The sequence below is a fragment of the Quercus lobata genome, chromosome 11 (assembly GCF_001633185.2).
Source record: "Quercus lobata isolate SW786 chromosome 11, ValleyOak3.0 Primary Assembly, whole genome shotgun sequence".
NCBI classification, from domain to species: domain Eukaryota; kingdom Viridiplantae; phylum Streptophyta; class Magnoliopsida; order Fagales; family Fagaceae; genus Quercus; species Quercus lobata.
Genome location: NC_044914.1, coordinates 52,139,323 through 52,160,559, shown reverse-complemented (window position 1 = coordinate 52,160,559; position 21,237 = coordinate 52,139,323). Strand labels below are relative to the sequence as shown.

General features: G+C 31.9%; 1 pseudogene across 1 annotated transcript; it reads left to right on the top strand.

Annotated features, from left to right (window-relative positions):
• Positions 1-354: 354 nt before the first annotated feature.
• On the top strand, positions 355-18,993 carry LOC115967310 (annotated as a pseudogene). Its single transcript, XR_004086433.1, has 24 exons — positions 355-479; positions 5,711-5,885; positions 6,837-6,908; positions 6,999-7,067; positions 7,145-7,216; positions 7,504-7,575; positions 7,703-7,773; positions 7,912-7,983; positions 8,076-8,147; positions 8,272-8,343; positions 8,438-8,509; positions 10,354-10,422; positions 10,950-11,015; positions 11,375-11,437; positions 11,518-11,553; positions 11,660-11,700; positions 11,935-12,311; positions 12,380-12,575; positions 12,871-13,011; positions 13,930-14,052; positions 14,199-14,409; positions 14,518-14,755; positions 16,463-16,658; positions 18,422-18,993. The product of XR_004086433.1 is annotated as a probable leucine-rich repeat receptor-like serine/threonine-protein kinase At3g14840 (transcript).
• Positions 18,994-21,237: the final 2,244 nt, after the last annotated feature.

Below are 21,237 nucleotides of genomic sequence, written 5' to 3'. Positions count from 1 at the left end.
TCCAAATAGATCCATATTAACAAACAAGTTAAACGTTAAATGAAAAAGCACATGACAAACCTAAAAAAAGGTCTAACAAATGGATGGGACATTAAAAAGCCAACAGGAAATGTCGTGACAAGGCTTTTTTATTAAAAGTTAGCTTTTCGTTGGTTTTGTAATTTGAAGAAATCTCATTTGTCTTAGGAATGGGACATAGTCCTAACATTTGAAAATTCGAAAGCAAAAACAAAAATTATTGAATGTTAAGGGCCCTACTCTTTAAATTCTAGGGTCCCTTAACATTTAACAAGTATATCTATATACATGGTATATGAGACTTTCTGCACTTTGCAAGCAGAGCTCGTGGAATAGCTAGTCAGCAGAGCAAACAATAATGGCGAGGCTTGTTCTTCCTTACATTAGCTTTATAGTGTTCTTGTTACTTATGTGCATGGCAGCACACCCTGGAACAGGCGGGACAACTCATAGTGATGAAGGTCAGGACATTAATTCTTTGCTCTGTTTTCTATCTATATAATATTTCTGTATATTTTTACTTCATATATAGGATCAAATCTGTTCATTCAAACTGGACATCTATACATTCAGCTGTGTTCAACAAAAATCGTCAACATTAGAAGCTAGGAGTAGGCGAAAACAGTATATTGTTGATATCCGATATATTGCTCCGATTGATTATTGTTATTTGATTACTTTATTAGTTTAAGTTCTATATAGATGTATCATGTGCGTCCGTGTGTGTTTGTTTCTATTAAAAAAAAAAAAAATTCCGTAAGGGAGCTTAGAAAATCTCTAATAATTTTCTGTCACATCAAAATTTTTTTTTTCTTTTTCAGAAAAGTTAAATAGCGCAAAATTTTAATCTAAAACAGATATATATATATATATATATATATATAGTTGGATTCAAGTTACACCTAATATAATTCTAAACAATGTTACATCACTCAATATTTTTTAATTGGATGCGAATATTGACAAATCCACAGTTAGATTACATTATCTTTGTATATTCTTTATGCTTACAAAATTTTAAGGCAATCAAAAATTAATATCCATGTCATTAATCAATTGTTAAAATTCAAATTTTTGTAGTTTAAAATAATGCATAAAATATGAGTTTATAGATCAAATGGTAAATAACATCCGATTGATATGAAAATTGGCATGCATGTTAAGAAGATATAGAACAATTAATTCAACGGTTGGATTTTCAAAATATTAATTCAATAACAAGTTATTGGGTGATGTAATATTATTTAGAGTTATATCAGGTGTAACTTGAACCCAACTCATATATATATATATATATATATATATTAAAAACCTTACAAACCCACCAAAATTTGGTTGGTCAGAGAATTGGTCATGGATATGAAACAAACCCACCAAAATTTGGTTGGTCAGAGAATTGGTCATGGATATGAAAAAGACAGTTATATGGAATATATATATATATATATATATATATATATATTTATATTTATATATATAAAAGCGGTTATGCTGCTACAGTTTAGCACTGTGCAATCAGTGTTAAATCACTGTTCATATACAGTGAAAATTGGTGAGGCACTTTGCCTTTTTTTTTGTTTCGAACGGTAGCTACAGTACCATGCGGCACTTTAGCTACAGTAGTTACAGTTTTTTTTTTTCATCTGTTTGTACTTTTTTTTCCATATATATTGTTATACTAACACAACAAATTTTACAATATTTTTACAATTATTGAGATGTCAATTTCTTATAAGTCAAAATAAAATAATAAAATATGAAACAGTGACCAATCACAACTGAAAATAAATGTTTTGTGAAAATGTTGTGACACTTGTTAGGTGAATGTGTAAAAACTACAGTACTTTTGGTTTGTTCAAGTGGCACTGTAGCTACAGTAGCTACTGCATTTTTTTTTTTTTTTTTCAATCTTCTGTTTGTACTTTTTTTTCTTTTAAATATTTATAAGAACCTGCATATATATTGTTATACTGACATAACAAATTTCACAATATTTTCACAATTATTGACATGTCAATTTCTTACCAGTCGAAATAAAATAATAAAATAAGAGACTGTAGCCAACCACAATTGAAAATAAATGATATTGTGAAATTTGTTGTGTCAGTATAACAATATATATACTAACTTACATAAATATTTCAAAAAAAAAAAAAAACACAAACCGATTATTGGAAAAAAAAAAAAAAAACTGCTACAGTGCTAGTTGAATAAACCAAAAGCACTATAGCTCCAGTGCTATCCATCAATAATAGCTTACCTATGATTTGTTGTGAAATTAATGTTAAAATGTTATGGATTTAGCATTTTTTTATCTGATATATAAGAAACTGAGATTTCAACAATTGTGAAGGGAAAACAATTGTGAAAATATTGTGATAACAATAAGTGTTGTAACATTTTTTTAAATTCACAATTATTGACGTGCCAATTTCTTACAATTCGAAATAAAATAATAAAATATGAGACTGTGACTAACCACAACTGAAAATAAATGTTTTGAGAAAGTGTTACAACACTTATTATTATCACAATATTTTCACAATTGTTGAGATCTCAGTTTCTTTAAATCAAATAAAAAAAATGCTAAATCCACAACATTTTAACATTAATTTCTACTATGCCTAAAGTTTTTTTTTTTTTTTTAATATTTATGTAAGCTGACATATATATTGTTATACTAACACAACAAATTTCACAATATTTTTACAAATATTGAAGTATTAATTTCTTACAAGTCGAAATAAAATAATAAAATATGAGACTGTGACCAACCACAACTGAAAATAAATATTTTGAGAATAACAATAACAATGTTATCAGTTTAAAGCCAATAATAACTTGTCATTTAGAATTTGTTCTAAAAATCTTATGAATGTAGCATTTCTCTCAAATAAAATAAAAATATATATCTATTCGGATCCTAAAAATGAAGATATTATGAAAATATTGTAATATTTTATTGTATTCTTAGACTTCTTTTTTAATATAATCAAATTGAGTGAGTAAAAATTCACAGTTTCACACACAAAATCTATATTAATTTTCTCACTATTGGGGTAGCACGTGCTTCTCACTTCTGGGGGCAGCATGTGCCTTGCACGTGCAGCCATTACTAGTATATATATAAAAGTGATATATATAGACCTTTGTTTTTTTCAAACATGGTATATCATCCTCAACCACATGTTACCTTCCAGGATTGATACTCAGGAGATGCAATAATTTTTCAATGATTGAGAGGATCAGAGTTTAATTTTAATTTTTAATTTTTCAACTTTTCTCACCTAAGGTTAAGATTGAAAATTAAAATTTTTAATTCTCAATCTCACTCTCTTTTGCACTAGCTTAACTATAGAATGTGTTATATATAAAATAATAATAATAATAATAAAAAAGAATAAAAGAAAGAAGCTTAACTATAGAACGGGAACAGGATTCAAATCTTTCCTTCATTGCCAACTTTAGTATGGACAGTGATTGATTTGTCTTCATACATGCTGCATGTGTGATTTTACTTTTGCATGTTTTTCAAATCTTTTGGGGATAAGAGTATTCACATTTGGGATGTTAAAAAAATTAGTATTTAGGTTGTGTTTGAGATTTGAGAAAAAGTTAGTTTATTTTATTTTCTAGCTTATTTTTATCTTAAAGTGGGTTCCATTGCACTATTAGTCAACTTTTAGCCTTTTTTTTATTTTTATTTTTCTTTCTTTTGCATACTCTCAGTAAAATTTTTTCAATTTTAGCTAAATAAGTGATTTCTAAACAGACCTTTAATTAACACGTCAAAAGGCTGCTTTATTTATTTTAACACGTTACTTAATAATACACCCTACATCTCATCTTCTTTTAACATACAAGTATACAACCCAATAAAAATTCATTTTCCTATAACCCATGATACCACCAGAATAATCCACAACCTCTAGCAACCATTGAAACCACCATGATCACCCACTAGTTCTCATCACCTATGCACTATCAAAACCCAAAACGACCGTGATCCACCAACACCCAATCAAAAACTTATTGTGATTAACCCAACCAAAAACCCACTAGTAGATCACCCACAACTGACAACAACACTATTGGCACCCAACCAAAAATAACCATGATCAACTTAACCAAAAAACCCAGATCAACACTACAACCTACTCTAACATAATCTAAGTGTATATGTGTGTAGAATTCTCTTCTAAAAATTTGAACCCCGGTTCTTACTCCTCACACCCCATAAGTATTTATAATTGTAGAGTGACCATCGTGCCAAGAAAATAATATTCCAAAATTGAAACTTCTTTTTATAAAAATAACTTTTAACTCTCCTATTGTATTCAAGGAAAATATTCTTATATGTAACCTTGAAATCATAATATATTATCACAATATTTTCTTACTAATGTGTTGAATTTTATAATTCTTTAACAATGTTATATACTTTTTAAAGTCTTTTGCAATCAACCCATATTTTGATACTTCAAAAATGAAATCTAAGATAGAAAGAATAAATATTGGTACTTTTAAGGTAATAAAAAAAAATAAAAAAAAATAAAAACTCATACATCATCTTTAGAAAGTCAAGGCCTACATAGAATATTTTAAAATTTTCAAATATATGATCATATTTTAGATATATACTTCTATGTTAATTTATTTTTAATTTTACTTTTTAAGTATTCAGGTAATTTGTGTGAATATCTTATATTTATATGAATCTTTGAAGTTTGAACTTCATAAGAGAATGACTATGTATTTGATTATTTATATTTTTTTACTTGTTCGAAATATCTATTTATAGTGAGCTTAAATTATGAATGAATAGCTTAAGCATGTACTAACTCTAAACTAGGCATGAAAAAATCAATTGAAACCAAGCATGGGAAAACAAATTATAGGTTACATTTATCTTATATTTATTATTTTAATATTTTTTCCATTTAATAAATTAAGTCATTTTCTTCTTATACTAATAATAAAATTTAGAATTAATTTTGTCCTCAATATTATGTTTTAATCTTACTTCCCTAAACAGCTAAATTAGAAACACTTAAAGGTATTAGGTGAGGTTCAAGCCTCTCAACCTATTATGTTGAAATGAAGGCATTAACAAACTCACTGCCACCTCATTAGCCCAACCATTTTAGTGCTTTACATAGATAGATAGGGTACTCATAGTCAATTGGCCCAATGAAAGAGCCCAATTGCTTATTCAATTTCTCATAGCTCAAAATAAAATGTGGGAGAAGAAAAGACCTTGAGAAAACTTTGAAGATTTTGATCTTAATTCTTTTAATTTTCTTGGGACAGCTCATTTCTTATTCATTAATGAGGCATTACAATTGAATTTTTTTTCCCTTTTTTAAAAATTTTTAATGCGCATCTCAAGATTCAAGTTTTACGGTGATAATTTTTTATGGTTCTAATTTGAATCTACAGCTTAAATTACTTTTTTGTCTACTCATAACAACTAATAATAACCTAGTACTTAAAATTTATTGTGAAAAAGTTGTGAATATAACATTTTTAAGTTAAACTTTAATTAAGATTTTTATGATTATAATATTACATTATTTGAATTTATTACTTGGTTAAGGAATTAATTTGAATGCTATTGACTATATTAAATCTAAAGCCAACAAAAAAAGGAAAAGGTTAAAGGGAAATTGATTAAGTTTGATTTATCATGCAGTGAAAGCCCCTGGTGAAATAGCTGAACAATTGGGAAAGAAAGACTGGAATACCAATGTGTGCATAAATGACCTAAGTTGGTTAACGCCAAAATTGGCGGATTTGAGGCCACCAGACAACAATTCTCTCTTTTGCAATTGCTCCTACCCTGATGGTGTATGCCACGTCGTTGCATTGTAAGTAAAAAGTTAAACTTTTATTTTGCTAATCAACCAAAAGAACAAACTGCATAGTGTGAAAGTTTTCTCCTCATTAGATGGAAGAAGTGGCAGCTGGTTTAGCTTATTAGGGTTTACCGTAGCTTCTTTCTTCTTTATATATATATATATATGTGTGTGTGTATTAAACTTTAAATTTTAGATGGATACTTAAGTACCCAGTTGGCTTACCTACTAAGACTTATTTAATTGAATTACCCATTTGGGTTTTGTCCATTTAACTCAAAAATTTAATTGGGTTGGGTCAAGATTTGCCCAAATTAAGTGGGTCATGGATGAGTTAATAGGTTTAGGTAAAAATTGCCATCTCTACTATATACAGTTCTTATTGTATTGCTTGAGAAATTATACAATATGTAGAGTTTGTTTTATTCAATTAAAATTAAAGTCACAATTTCCAAATTCAGACTTATTTCCATTGCTTTTGGAGCATGTAAAAGTGTGTAAAACAGTTTGTATGTAATAAATACTATTCTTTAAAATTTTGGGAAAATGATCCCCTCTATTCCAATTGAATCTTGATTCTCTCAAATTTTTAGTTGGTTGTAAGCACATAATATTTATATAATTTTTTTTAAGGGAAATGCTAACAAGTGCCGTTAGGGTATTGGTCAACAATCCATTTTAAGAAAGTTTTGACATCATTTTTATGGAAAATGAAAAAAAAAACTGTTAAAATATTAATTGCTTTTTTATTTTTCTTTTCCCATAAAAATTTTCTTTAATTGGATTGTTAACCAATGCTCTACGAGTACTCGTTAGTATAATCTTTTTTTTTTTTTTAAATGAGAAGGAAATAGAACATTAATAAGAGATCTTATCCCAAAATTTTATTAATACTTTCTATCTTTTTCTCTCTCTTTCTCTCCCTCTTTATTCTAAACAATTCAAAATATCCTTGTCACCCAGGATTCTTAAACGGCAGGATCTCGGCGGTGTGCTTCCACGATCTCTGGTGAAGCTACGCTAGCTAACGTACCTGTAAGAAAGAGTACCCATTATTTGTTTTACTAATTACCACTCCCATAATTGATTTAACCACATAATTGCACAATTTCCTCTTGATTATAGTGATCTCTATGGTAACTTCCTTAGTCGTAACATACCCCACGAATGGGCTTCTACGAAGTTGGAAATTTTGTAAGTGATTCCTCAGCTCATGTCCAAGACTAGCCATTAAAGGCTCATTCTTATTTAATTAAATGGATTTGCTACAGGTCCCTCTCCGTGAACAACTTATCAGGACCAATTCCAAATTTCCTGGGAAACATTACCACACTTAGATATATGTATGCTCTTATTTTATCATTCTTTCTAGAAAATACTCGAGTTACTACCAATTTAACAACATAAAAGTTACAAACTGATGTGGCAATAAAAGTGATTAGTGGACGTCAATCACCTAATGAATGAATGTTTGAATTTTTTATTGGTGATTGGTGACACATCGGATTGTAAGCTCTATGCAGAAAAATTGAAGTATTTCTATCATCACTCGTCATATAGACAGTAAATTATGTCATACTTCCATTTGGTATAACCGGCTTTAATATTTAAGAATATATTATACATTCAGGAATATAGAGAACAATCTGTTTTCAGGAATGGTTCCCCTTGAGCTTGGAAAGTTGTTTAACTTGGAGATACTGTGAGTTTCTTTGTGTTTTTTCCTTTAATTTTTCAAATAAATTTTGATTTGTCATTTCTAAATTGTCGTTGATTTGCTTAATTTTGAACACATGAAATGACCTCAACTTTAATTTTGGTTACTGTAGCATTCTTAGTGCTAACAATCTCTTAGGAGAGTTGCCATTGCGCTAACTAAGTTGACCAAATTAACAGAACTGTACGTGGTTGAAATCTTTTCTGTGGTTGATAGTACTTTAAGATATTCCTTGAAATTTTTTTTAGTCATTTTCATGACTGTAGCATTCTTCTTATTTTTATTTTGTTCAATAATGTTTCTGTTTTGGGATACATGCAGTAGAATTAGTAGTAACAACTTCACTGGAAGAATGCCTGACTTTTTCCAAAGTTGGAAACAACTTGAGAAATTGTATGTGCTCTTTCTTACATCCCTATCTAAATCTCTTTAAAGTAAAAGGTTTTAGTTGTGATCTAAATCCATTTGAATTGTGTTGTTAACAGAGAGATCCAAGCTAGTGGTTTTGAGGGGCCAATTCCTTCTAGCATTTCTATCTTGAGTAACTTAACTGAGCTGTGAGTTTTGCCTTTCAAGATAACCATTCTTAACTTAATCTCTAGGATATGCTCGTGTGATGTTTTAATTAATGAAATTTAATGCTGAAGAGCTAACAGTTATTGATGGTGCAAATCTATGTAGAAGGATCAGTGACTTAGTTGGAGGGGATTCAAAATTTCCAAACTTAGGAAGCAGCACACGAATGAATAGATTGTAAGTCATTCTTTTGTTGAACAATCCTATAGATTGGAATGAAAAAAAAAATTTTACCAAAGTTTTGCTCACCAGAAGTTTATTTACATTGCAGAATGTTGAAGAGCTGTAATATCTCTGGATCAATTCCTACATCTATATTGAACATGACCCAACTTCAAACCTTGTATAGTGCTACTATCATTTCTCCTTGACCCTCTTACTTTTAGCCTTTCTTAATGGAAAATGAGTGTATTGCTGCCCCGGATGATTGGACATTTGAACAAAACATGGTCAATTATTATATATATATATATATATATATATAAGACAAAACCAGAAATAAAATCCAAAACAACCCAATAATCAAGTAAAACCCTTAACCTAGAGAGTGTGTGTACGATGAGTGTATAAGGAGTGCGAGAGAAGAATTTTCATATATATATATATATATATACATATGATGGTTTGATTTTTTTTTTTTTTTGGTAATATAAATAGATTTTTTTCTTTCTAATATATATATTTTAACAATTTGATAATTATAGTAAGAGAGTGGGAAGTTAAATCCTGAATGGATTCGTATGGAAACGTTAAGAGATGTCAATTGAATTACAATTAATGCTCTTAAAATATAATAACTGGATATTAATATATATAAATTTACGGACTTAAACTTTGGGTCATACTTTATTATCTGGAACTTAGAGCACATATTTATTTCTATAAAAATTAGAATAGAAACTTAAGCTAAAATGGGTACTATTTGAGGGAGTTGGTGGTAACAGAACTGAAAGCTCGAAATGTATGAAAACACCAGAGCTTGTTTAGACCCCTAATTCAAATTACGGCTTGGTTGTTTTTACACTAACTTAATACTAAGTGCGGAATAGTGTAAACGCAAGCAAACATGCAAGAGAGCTACTCTAATCCATATTTAAAGCAACACAGCAGTAAAATGAAATGAACAAGAGTAGGAAAGAGAGATGCAAACATAGATAACACCGAAACGTGTTATCGAAGAGGAAACCGAAGAACTCGGCAAAAAACCTTTCTGCCGCCCTCCAAGCGGTAATCGATCCACTAGACAATCAGTTGGGATACATGTGTAAGCAAGAGACCCTTCAAGCCTAATCTACCCTTTGTACCTAAGCCCTCCAAGCTCCTACTCCAACAAGGTTTCTCAGAACCATGTCTTGTCTAGCTCTTCAGATCCCGCAACAAGCTCCATGTTGCATCTGTCATCCTTAGCTTCTTCCAATGTTTCCCAGCAGCACCAAAACCTCATTGGACACTCTCAAAAGGTGTGGTAAGTTTTTGGGCTATTGACCTCTCAATGGTATGGAAATGGAGAGGTAGGAGATGAGAAAAATCCACAAACAAAGGTGTAGAGAATTGTTAGATTAACAATTTCTAACTCTCAAGTGTTTTAGCTAGGGTTTTCTCTCAGAAGCTCTCTATTACATTTGCGGGTAATGTGGGTATAAATAGTGTAGGCATAGAAAGTGTGTATCAGACTGGACAGGCTGGCAGAACAGAATGTCTCGCAGGTGTCTCACGGGAAGGCCTTATCTGCGAGATACTCGCGAGACACAGTTGTCTCCATCTAGCCTGACTCTTTGCATTCCAGCATGTGTAGGGCACATGAGTTACTTCGCGGGATGCTAAGTCGCGAGCTACCCGCGAAAACACTTCATTCTTCAATAGCTTGAGTCTTCACACTCTCTCTCACTATCACACAACCCTTACAATAAATTCCCACAACAAATACAGGGTACAAAAGATTGAATAAAATTACAATCAAATTTGGCACGGAATAAAAGCCAACACAATACAAATTTGTAAATCACAACGTTACAAGAGCTCATAATTATCTCGACTGATTAATGAGTTTCTAAATCAATTAGTTGTTATAATATATTGTGTTCTTAATTTTAACTTGCATTCTTTTAGTAGTTGACATTTTGTGTTATAACTTTTTCTATATTCAGTTCAGATTTACAGTTATTAAACCTTTTTTTTTTCTTGCAGAGATCTCAGCTTCAACAGATTGGATGGAATAATTCCATACTTTGGTGATCTAACAAAATTGACATACTTGTAATCTTCACAACAAAACCCTTAACCTAATTCAATTGTAGAGAAAATTCAAATACACAATTAGGCAACTAAATCGCATAACCATATGTAGCAAGGTTTGGCTTTTGGCCAACATCCGTGGGTGAATCTACAATGAACTTCACTCTGTATACACCTAAAACTAGAACACTCTCCATTTCTTTTAGAATAGGTTAAACGGTGCACTATATTATGGTAAAACACATAGCCATATTGTTTGAGTTCAATTGTCTTTGGAAAACATAACATTTTTTTTTCCTTTATTGGTTAGTGCAACTATGAGCTTATATGCACTATGTGCCTGTTTGGCATCCTCTTAGTTTAGCCAAAATATTTGCTTAAATCCATTTTTTGTCCCATCTTTTACCAAATAAACTTTTTCATTTTGTAATAAGCTAACATATTTTTTCCCACCTTTTAGCAAATAAGCTACTGAAAATTATAGGTTGCCAAACTTAGTCATGCTATATTTGTTTAGTTGGTGATATTGTTTTTTTTTTACTAAATAGGTGTCTGACAAGCAACTTGCTCACTGGGTTTGTTCCGGACTGGATCACGAGCAGAGATAGTAAATAGTATGAGTTTTCATCTTAAATTCTACTTCAATTTTGCATTGACTTGTGAGTCTAGAGAAAGATATTTTTAAAGTTATAAGTTTATTACCATGATACTATATACATAAACTTGGACACAGCTCTTAGACTTGGTGATTCAGGTGGTGGACTTGAACTGGTTTATGGTTTATAGAGTAGAGAATTCTAAACTAATATACACCTACAATAGATTTTGGTCTCTTGGACCATAATATATTAACACTTTTCACCATGAATAGTTTAAATTTTTAACAATTTAAGAAGAATACTCTTAAAAAGTACTTTGTTGTTCTTGTCTGGTGTTAGTGAAGTACAATATAATAATCTTGCTTTTTGTGCAGCCAAATAGATCTTTCTTACAATAATTTGTCAGAGGGCTCTACACCAACTTGTACAGATAACATGTAAGTCTACCTTCTTGAGGTTTATACACTTTGCTCTTCATAACCTTTTCTGAAACTAACTGATTTTTCCTTTGCATCAGAAATTTCTTCAAAAGCTTTTCTGGAAGGGACAAGTTGTAAGCTTCAAACTTGTAATCTTTTACGAAGAACCACTACTTTTTTTTTTTTTTTTTTCAATTTATTTGGGATAACTGACATTCTTTATCTACTTAACTAATTAAGAACACTTCGTGAGTGCTTGGATGAGTCTCCATGTCAGAAAGGTAATAATCATATATGAATATATCAATTCGAATCAAATTATGATAAGGTATATGCATTAATTGTCTAGTCAATCATTCCTCTTTTGTAATTTCCTTCTAAAATGAATAAAAGAGTTTAGTTAAATATTTCATCTTGTACATGACAAATACATAAATTATTTAACAATAAAATGGAAATTTCATTGCTGTTCTATTATGTCTGCTTGTATTTGATTTGGTACTGCTTCTATGTAGATTGGTATTCAGTGCATATAAATTGTGGTGGGAAAGCAACCACAATTGGAAACATTAAGTATGAAGCAGATGTTGACCCAGCTGGAGCAGCGAGATATGTTCGTGTGAGGGAGTATTGGGGATTCAGTAGCTCTGGAAGATTTTGGGATGTAAACACTACCGCAAATGACTATATAGCAAATAATGTATCCATACTCAAAATGAATGAGTCTGAACTATACACAAGTGCACGCCTGTCTCCTCTTTCAATCACATACTATGCCCGCTGCCTAGCAAACGGAACTTATAAATTGAAACTTCACTTTGCGGAGATAGTAATTAGAGACAATAGATCTTTTTACAGTCTTGGAAGGCGGATATTTGATATTTATGTGCAGGTATTCTGTCAAATTTATTTCTATCTGTATATTATAGTAAAGGAGTTAATTGAGTTAATTTGCTGCAGGAAAAACTGGTGTTGAAAGATTTTGATATTGAAAATGCTGCACCAGGGGTTGATAAAGCAGTTGTTAGGGAATATAAAGCAAATGTAACAAATAAAGTTTTGATGATTCGCTTTTTTTGGGCTGGGAAAGGAACAACAACTGCCCCAACGAGAGGAACATATGGTCCCCTCATATCAGCTATCTCTGTGGAAGCTGGTAATTGTATTGGCAATTGAGAATCTTTTTGTTGTCCAATTTTTTCCATACTCATATTAGATTGATGAACTGTGGAATCATAGGATTTTAGTGGATCTAGAAATCCATAGGTATTTGCATTTGGATGAAAGACACAAAACCATGTTGAAGTACATTTAGATGGAAGACTACCAAAAAATTTATTTGTCTTTTAACCATCTGTTGCTATCTTGCTTTGGATTTTCTGTACGGTGTTGAATATATTTCAGAATGCAGTGTTAAAATTACCGTGCTTAGTTATTTTTATTTTCTGTAGATTTCAGTCTCCCTGATGATGGCAAGATGAAGATATCCATTGTGGTTGGAGCTGTAGTTGTAGTGCTACTCCTCATTTTTATGATTTTGGGCATTCTTTGGTGGAAAGGTTGTTTGGGAGGGAGGAAATCAAGAGAAAATGGTAATCTGTGCAAATCTTATGTGGAAATTATAGAGGGACAATATTCACTATCTCCTACTATGGCAGGAAGTTGGAACAATGTATAGAAACTGAAAAATTTTATTTTTCTTTATCTTTCCCTAGATGATCAGCATTCCAAAGTACATTTTAAAAAGAAACTATAGGATTTCTGGGCTCAAAGCGTATGATCTTTTCTTTGGGATGATGCATGACGATTTGGGTCATTTAGTTCCAATTTTGATGGTAATGAGCCCATGGAATCATGCAAAAAAGAAAAAGAAAAAAAGAAAAAGGCCTTTATCATTGCTTTTTTTTTTTTTTTTTTTTTTTTTTTTTTTTAAATTTGCATAAAGTAAATTTTCAAATGAATAATGTGTTTTTGGCTTAAGTTCTCTATAGTTGAGTGATGTCTAAAGGTTCTAATAAACCAAGTTTTTGATAGAGAGAAAGTATTATTTTGAAAGATTTCACTCTCAACTTGTCCTCAAAATCGCATGAAATTTGGTTTGTTTGTTTAATATTCTTATTTTAGTTGCAAAATGATCTTGTGACAAGTATCAAGCCATCTCATTCTATGATAAATGAATGGAATATTTCACCTTTCCATTTAATTTTTTTGATTCCCAATAAAGTACTTGTAATTGAGAAAGAGGAAAAAGATAAAATCTAAAAACTTATGGTTTCCTGTACTTGTTCATACTTCATATATTTCTCCTTCACCCCCTCTCTCCCCCCCCCCCCCCCTGTGTCCCCCTGCGCAACTTCTACTACAATATAGTGCCATCCAAAAGCCTTTTATTTTCTTATCCTCTTTAAGATTCATCTAACTAGTCAAGAGGCATGCATTTTTTTTGGTTAAACATTGTTCTTGTTATACTATAATATGCATTTTGACATCTTAGTTGATGCCTTTGACAGAGTTAAAAGGATTAGACCTGCAAACTGGTTATTTTACATATAGACAAATAAATAAAAGCTGCCACTAGTAACTTCAATGCTGCAAACAAGCTGGGGGAGGGTGGTTTTGGATCAGTTTACAAGGTACTTGACAACACTTTTTCTATTCTAGAATGAGTTATCTTTTCATCCATTTATTCTTATTCTTATTCTCCTTATTGATAGACATTTGAAGAGTTACACAATAAAACACATACCTGAAAAAGTATATTTTTCTATTCTTGATGCAGGGTATATTATCTGATGGTACTATAATTGCAGTTAAGCAACTTTCATCAAAATCAAGGCAAGGAAGCCGTGAATTGTTGAACGAAATAGGCATGATATCTGGTTTACAACATCCAAATCTTGTTAGACTGTATGGCTGTTGTATTGAAGGAAAACAATTATTGTTGGTATATGAGTACATGGAAAACAATAGCCTTGCACGTGCTTTGTTTGGTAAGCTAATGTTTTATACCTTACCATGCATTTTATGTTGATAATAGAATAATGAGGACATACACTAATCATGAATTTCATTGATTGGGTTTTGGATATCAATTTCAGGTCCTGCAGATAGCCAATTAAAATTGAACTGGCTTGCAAGACAGAAAATATGTGTTGGTATAGCAAAAGGCCTGGCTTTCTTACATGAGGAATCAACGCTGAAAATTGTTCATAGAGACATCAAATCTACTAACGTGTTGCTTGACAAAGACCTTAACCCTAAGATCTCTGACTTTGGTTTGGCCAAGCTCGATGAAGAGGAGAACACACACATTAGCACTAGAATTGCTGGAACAATGTGAGCTGACCTTCTTTCTTTTGCCCCCTCTATACTTCCTTTTGGACTCTATTTTTTCCCTCTCTTCTATTTCATTACCTCTGCAGATCTTGATTATGAGGTATAGTGAATTAATGTTGATCTTATACATTGGTAATTTGAGTTGTGCCCTGAAAGTACACCAAAATATGTCCAAAATGAAATCTCTGCACTAAGACAAGTATAGAAAATATTGTCAGAAGAGTATTGACCAAAGTACTTGACTGGATCTTATATCTATTTGGCAACAAGAAGTAATAGGGTCCATGCTCTTCAAATTGAATTCTAATGTTACATCCCCTTTTTTTAATGAATAAGCAAATATTATCAACCAAAACGACACAATTACAGCTTAAACAACACAATATACAAGCTGCCATGCCATAGACACTAGGTTGTCAAAACAACCTCCTACAATACCCCCAGATGCACGTAAACCTCTACCTAAAACCCACAAGCAACAACACAATTCACCCTAACACATAGCAGCTTATCTGCAATTACTAAAACCAGCAGCTATATAAGCACCTGGGACAATAGATGAACCTCCAAAACCCCAAACACATTGTTAAACCTTGCCAGTAGCCAGCCACAAACAATAAGAAGCTGGACAACAAATCTGGCAGCATGAAATAGAGCCCATTTGCAGCTGAATTCTCAGCTTAGAGCAGAGAGCTTGACCACTAATTGATGGTATGGAAGGAAGAAAAGCCTCAGGTTTCCATCTCACATCATTCAAGATATTCTTCACCGTGTGATTCTTGGAAATCAATGGGCCCTAATGCAGTATCTGATTTCTCAACCTCAAAATGTGATATACTATTGCTGCCACAACAACTTTACTAACCACCTGAGAACACCCCCATTGCATCAAACTTCAACTAGTCACAGGGGACACTCCTACCAGGACACCACCTACTCACTTACAAACAGTTTGAGAGAAGGGACTAGAATGGCAATCCACCTCACCAAAACAGTATTCCACACCAATTTCCACCAACCCACCTCAACACTCCTAACTCTTATGGCATCCCAAGTAGAATGGCAAGAAAACCACCACTTGTTGTAAGAGTCCACCTCACCTTATCTTCATCATGCAACTAATCCAGCAAGCGTTCTAACTATACAACATTAATAGCTTCACTTCTTGGTGGTTTCCATTTCCATTCACCATTCAAAGTAACACTAGACACTCTTGAAACTACCATTAGCACCAATCACGATGAATCAAGTCCAACAAAATCAATTATCATTATAGGTCAAATTCTATGGCCAAACCATAATGTCCCCACCTTCTCACATAAACAGGGAGATATAGTAGACTGGATGTATGGAATAATTCCCTCCTCCCAACCATCCACCCCCCCCCCCCCCCCCCCCCCACCTTCCCCCCGAAAAAAAAACTTTTAGTGCAACTACTCATTAAATTTGATCCACTTTGCCACTTTTAGAAAACATAATATCTCTATTTTAATTTACTTATTACTCTTGCTTTAGTTGTTTTATTATTGCTTCTACCTCAATGAAGCTAAACTCACTTGTGCTGGCCTTATTAATTGCAAGTTGCATACATAACAATTGATTGGTAATTTGATGGTTGGTAATTGACTGATGTTGGCCTTTTTGGATTTAGAAGTTTATAAGATCATATTAGTGAACCAAATATCATGATAATTTTATGTGCTACAGAGGCTATATGGCACCAGAATATGCATTATGGGGTCATCTAACCTACAAAGCGGATGTTTATAGTTTTGGAGTTGTTGCATTGGAAATTATTGCTGGGAAGAACAACATGAAATATCGACCAAATCAGAACTTCATATTGTTTTAAAAAGTATAGCTAAAAAGATTGGGTGAGATACATCATTTTCTTTTAGATTGGGTGAGATACATCATTTTCATATTGTTTTAAAAAGTATAGCTAAAAGAATATAATGAACCAAAGTTTTTTTTTTTTGGGTAGAAATATGGACCCCATATTTCTTCTTTTGGAACTACTATATTTGACTAGGTCAACCTGCATTATGTTTCACTGGGTTCAAGTTGGAAAATAAACATCATTTAGTTGAAAAAATACATGTGAGAGAGTTAGGCAAATTATGCAGGTCTTTTTTTTTTTGGTTGTATCTTCAAGGTTCAAGTTGCATAAGGGGCTGTAAACGAGTCGAGCCAAGCCAAGTATTAAAATTTTCGAGTTTGTTCATTTAATTTTATTTCAAACACAAGCTGAGCTCAAGCTCATCACCAAACAAGATTAATGTTCAAGCTTAGTCCATTTTCTTGTTGAACAAGCACGAACTTGTTTGCGAGATACTTGGTCAACTTATTATTTTCCCATATATAATAAAATCATGACTAAATTTTTTATCCCTTCACAAATCTATGAATTTTTACTACTAAAGCACTCTATATTATCAATAACATATAATAACTAATTTGATATTATATGAACCTATTTACAAACCTACGTAATCCATTCTATATAAATATAATTTTAGACAAGTATACGTATAAAACTATAACACTATATATTGTCAAATCAAACTTTCATGTTTACAAGCTTATTCATAAACACATTATTATATTTTAGTTTGTCTAGTTTAATATTCAAACCCAAACTTGGGCTTGAGTTGACTTGTTTGCTAAAAATCAAACATAAAGCTTTAGAAGCCATTAAATCCAAGTGGGTTTATAGGGATGCAAATCTTGCTACTAATATGTTAGCTAAGTGGTCTCTACATAGCTCTAGCTCTATCTGTAGTTGTTTTGACATGGGATTTAGCCCCCCTCCCTAGCAAGTTTTGTTAATGTTATCTTGGGTAAGGCTGCCCAGTATTCTCCATAATGTTTTTCTTAGTTTTGGTTAATAATATTTCATTCAGCAAAAAAAAACCCATAAAAAAACCTTTTTTCAAGCCGACTTTGAGCTATTTATAAACAGTTTTTGTTCACTTACAAGCATAACTAATTTTTATTTATTGGAATTAAAGTGATGTGCTGATGAGTGATGTTGTCTTAACATCATATAATTCAATTAATAACACTGTCCACAGGTTCTAATTATCGGATGGAAAAAAATGTCCGTAAGTTCTTTCCATGAAAAACTTGGATTTGATCTCCAAACTTTTACTTCTGTTATGAAAAAACACAGACACACACCCAAAAAAAAAAAAAAAAAACTCCTTAGATATCTTTAAAATACAGAAAAATTAAATTATGTTTGGCTAATAAATGAAAAAGGATGAATTTACAAAACAAATGTTGATATCAATTGCTTTTATATTTTAATGAAAATGTCATTCTTTTTTTTTCATTATTAATTATTAATTTTCTTTTCATATTTTAATTAGAGTAATGTTTATTTCACGCACTATTACACGCATAGTACATCCACTCACAAAAAACAAGGGAAAACGTGACTTGAAGTCTCGATTTCATTCAACTTCCAAATTGTGACTTCAATAATGTTTTCCCTTATTTTTTTTGAGTGTGTGTACTATGTGTGTGATAGTATTTTCCCATTTAATTAACATGGTAGCCTATTGTTTGCTTAACTTGGGGACCATCATTGATAGAAAAAAGCAGAATTGAATTGTTTGTTTTTTCTTTTAATAACTTACAAACTCTTTTCATTCGTCATTTTAGGCCATCGTGTTACAACAGAGAGGGGATTTGATGGAATTGGTGGATCCAGAATTGGGGTCTGATTTCAGCAAGGAAGAGGCACTTAGAATGATTAAAGTAGCTTTATTATGCACTAATCCATCACCAGTGCTTAGGCCTGTCATGACTGCAGTAGTGAACATGCTTGAAGGCCGGATAGTCATTGATGAATTGACCAGAGGTCCAAGTATTTATGGCGATGAATGGGGGTTTGAAGCCTTAAGAGATCAATATGGTGAGAGCTCACGACCCAACTCAATGGAAAGTCAGAGCCTTGTTCAATCAGCAAATGCAACATGGATTGGCTCTTCTTCTACATCTGCCCACAACATCTATTCCACTAATCAAAATGAATGAGGAGTGTGGATGGCAATAAATGTGGGATTTTAAGTAAAATTAGTTCACATAGGTTTGTAATAACTCTATAGACATAATTAATAGTGTTTTGCTCACCGTTAGATCTAACAATAATCTACGGTTCAAAAAAAATGTATACCTTTATTTCATATATATATATATATATATATATATATAAGCAACTAAGCCTCCAGCTTATGTGACTAGCATTGTGCTAAGAAACTATGAGCTTTGTGGTTTTAATACCAAGATAATACTTTGAACGGGATTTGGTTGGGAGAGATATTGCTCTGCGAAAAGCGCACTCATTTATTTAGCCCGTTGTCAACTTTTGGACCAGTATTTGCTCTAAGATGAAGCCGTGAAGCTAAACGGTATTTTCGAAAATTATTCCTTCTTGATGGTTGTAAATTTTACATTAGACAGTATAGTCAGATGATTAATTATGGGAGTAGCGAACACAGATCGAAGCCTTGCATTGGTTGGTTCATTCCACATTCTCCCCGGTGCAATTTAAGTCAGCCATATGCCATTTTATGCATCTTATCGGTACAATCTGTAGGTTTATACCAAAATTGCCTCCAGGCCGGCCCAAGGCCTAGCTAGGCCTAAGGCCCCAGCTCCATTATAAAAAAGCCCAAATATTTTTAATGATAATTGACTTCTTTTTTAAAAAATAAAAAATAAAAAATTTGTGTACTATTTTCCCACCCATGCTTGGAAATATAATATTACAAATATGTGGAGTCATCAAATGTTAATTAAATTTCCATAACTAACAGATTGAGGCTTTAAACATTAGTCACATAATCTTTGTCATGACCACACACCAAATAATCTCTATCTTTCTTAGTGGAGGTTAAGCATAATTTTGAACTGTTAGATTCAAGAGCGTTAGAGATGTTTAATCAAATGTGGCAAAATGGGTCGGCGACATAACAAAACACTTTATGGATGTTGTTATCCTAGTCTTTAAATAAGATTTGGTATAGTGCTATGAAATCTTTTCTATAGGTGTGCTCAATGGTCGCACAGCCTATTAACCAAAATGAACAAAGAGGATAATGGAATGAGAGATGCATGGTTGGGCCATGCCCACTATGTGCGAGTGAGAGATGTTAGAATTTGGCCAAACTTGGCCAACTAGGTTGCCTATTAGTGGGCATGACCTGGCTTGTTTAATGAGATTAATTCCCACATAACATAGCTTAAGAGGGTGTTGGTTCGCTATGATGTGCCCTTCATGCGATGCACATTACGATGATGTGACATTAAGATTTTTGATTTATTTTATTTTTTCTAACATTACTATAATTTAAAATTACAAAATATATTACATAATTTTAATCTCATCATATACCTAAACAATGTAATGTTGTGTTTTTGTATTGAGATTACATTAATATAATATTAAAATAATGTAATATTATGGCGTAATATAACATCACGGCAAACCAAACACTCATTTTAAGTATCTTACAAAAATAGTGAGCGATCTGCAACTGTTATGAGTAGGGATGTGATTGTTGTCTCAAGTACATCAATCAGCCATTCTGAATTAGCGAAGGTTTGGTCAATTATTTCTAGAACTTTGTCTTCCTCTAGTCTTCCATTGCTCCATGTATAGAAAACTCTTTCTGCATTTAAGGTACTGATTTGATGGAATTGCAATAGGTCTTGTAGCATAGAAGGTCTTGGGCACATTATGTTTTTATTTGATAGTTTAAATGTCAACTACAGTGTTTGATTGAAATCACCTATTGACCGCCATCTACTCTCTTCCAATGGTTTGAGTCTGTTAATTTATTGCCAAACTTTGTTACCTTTTATGTAGATAGGGTTGACCATAACTAAAGTCTAAATGTAATATAACACCATCCAACATCAAGTAATAGCACTTCAATGTGAATTAAATGTCGGTTTGCAAATAAAACATTAAAGAAAATGACTCATCAATCTTCAAATATCTTATGAATTGGAGGGAAATTCAATCAAAATAATGGGCCTTATTTACTCGGCTTGAAAATCAACTTGGATGGGCTTATTAATAAGATTGGATTGGACTGTAGGCTTTTTTGGACACCCCTCTTGCCACCATGCTTGTCATTGCCACCTATTTTGGACAAAAGTTATCAATATTTTAAATAATATTTTATACAATATAATTGTCTTAAATCACAATATATGACTTGAAAATATGCAAATATGTACACACACATACACATACCAATTATTATGATTATTCATTATTTGTTAGTAATTTTTTATGTGTTGGGTTAAGATAACTTGACCTCGATTAATTAATTCAATTATTCAAGTCGATTAATTAGGTTAAATTGCATGCAAATTGTGGAGGCACCAACAAATCACTAAAAATACTAAATGCAGTAGAAAATAAATTTGACAAAGTGATTTGTTGACAAATGGGAAAAACATCTCGC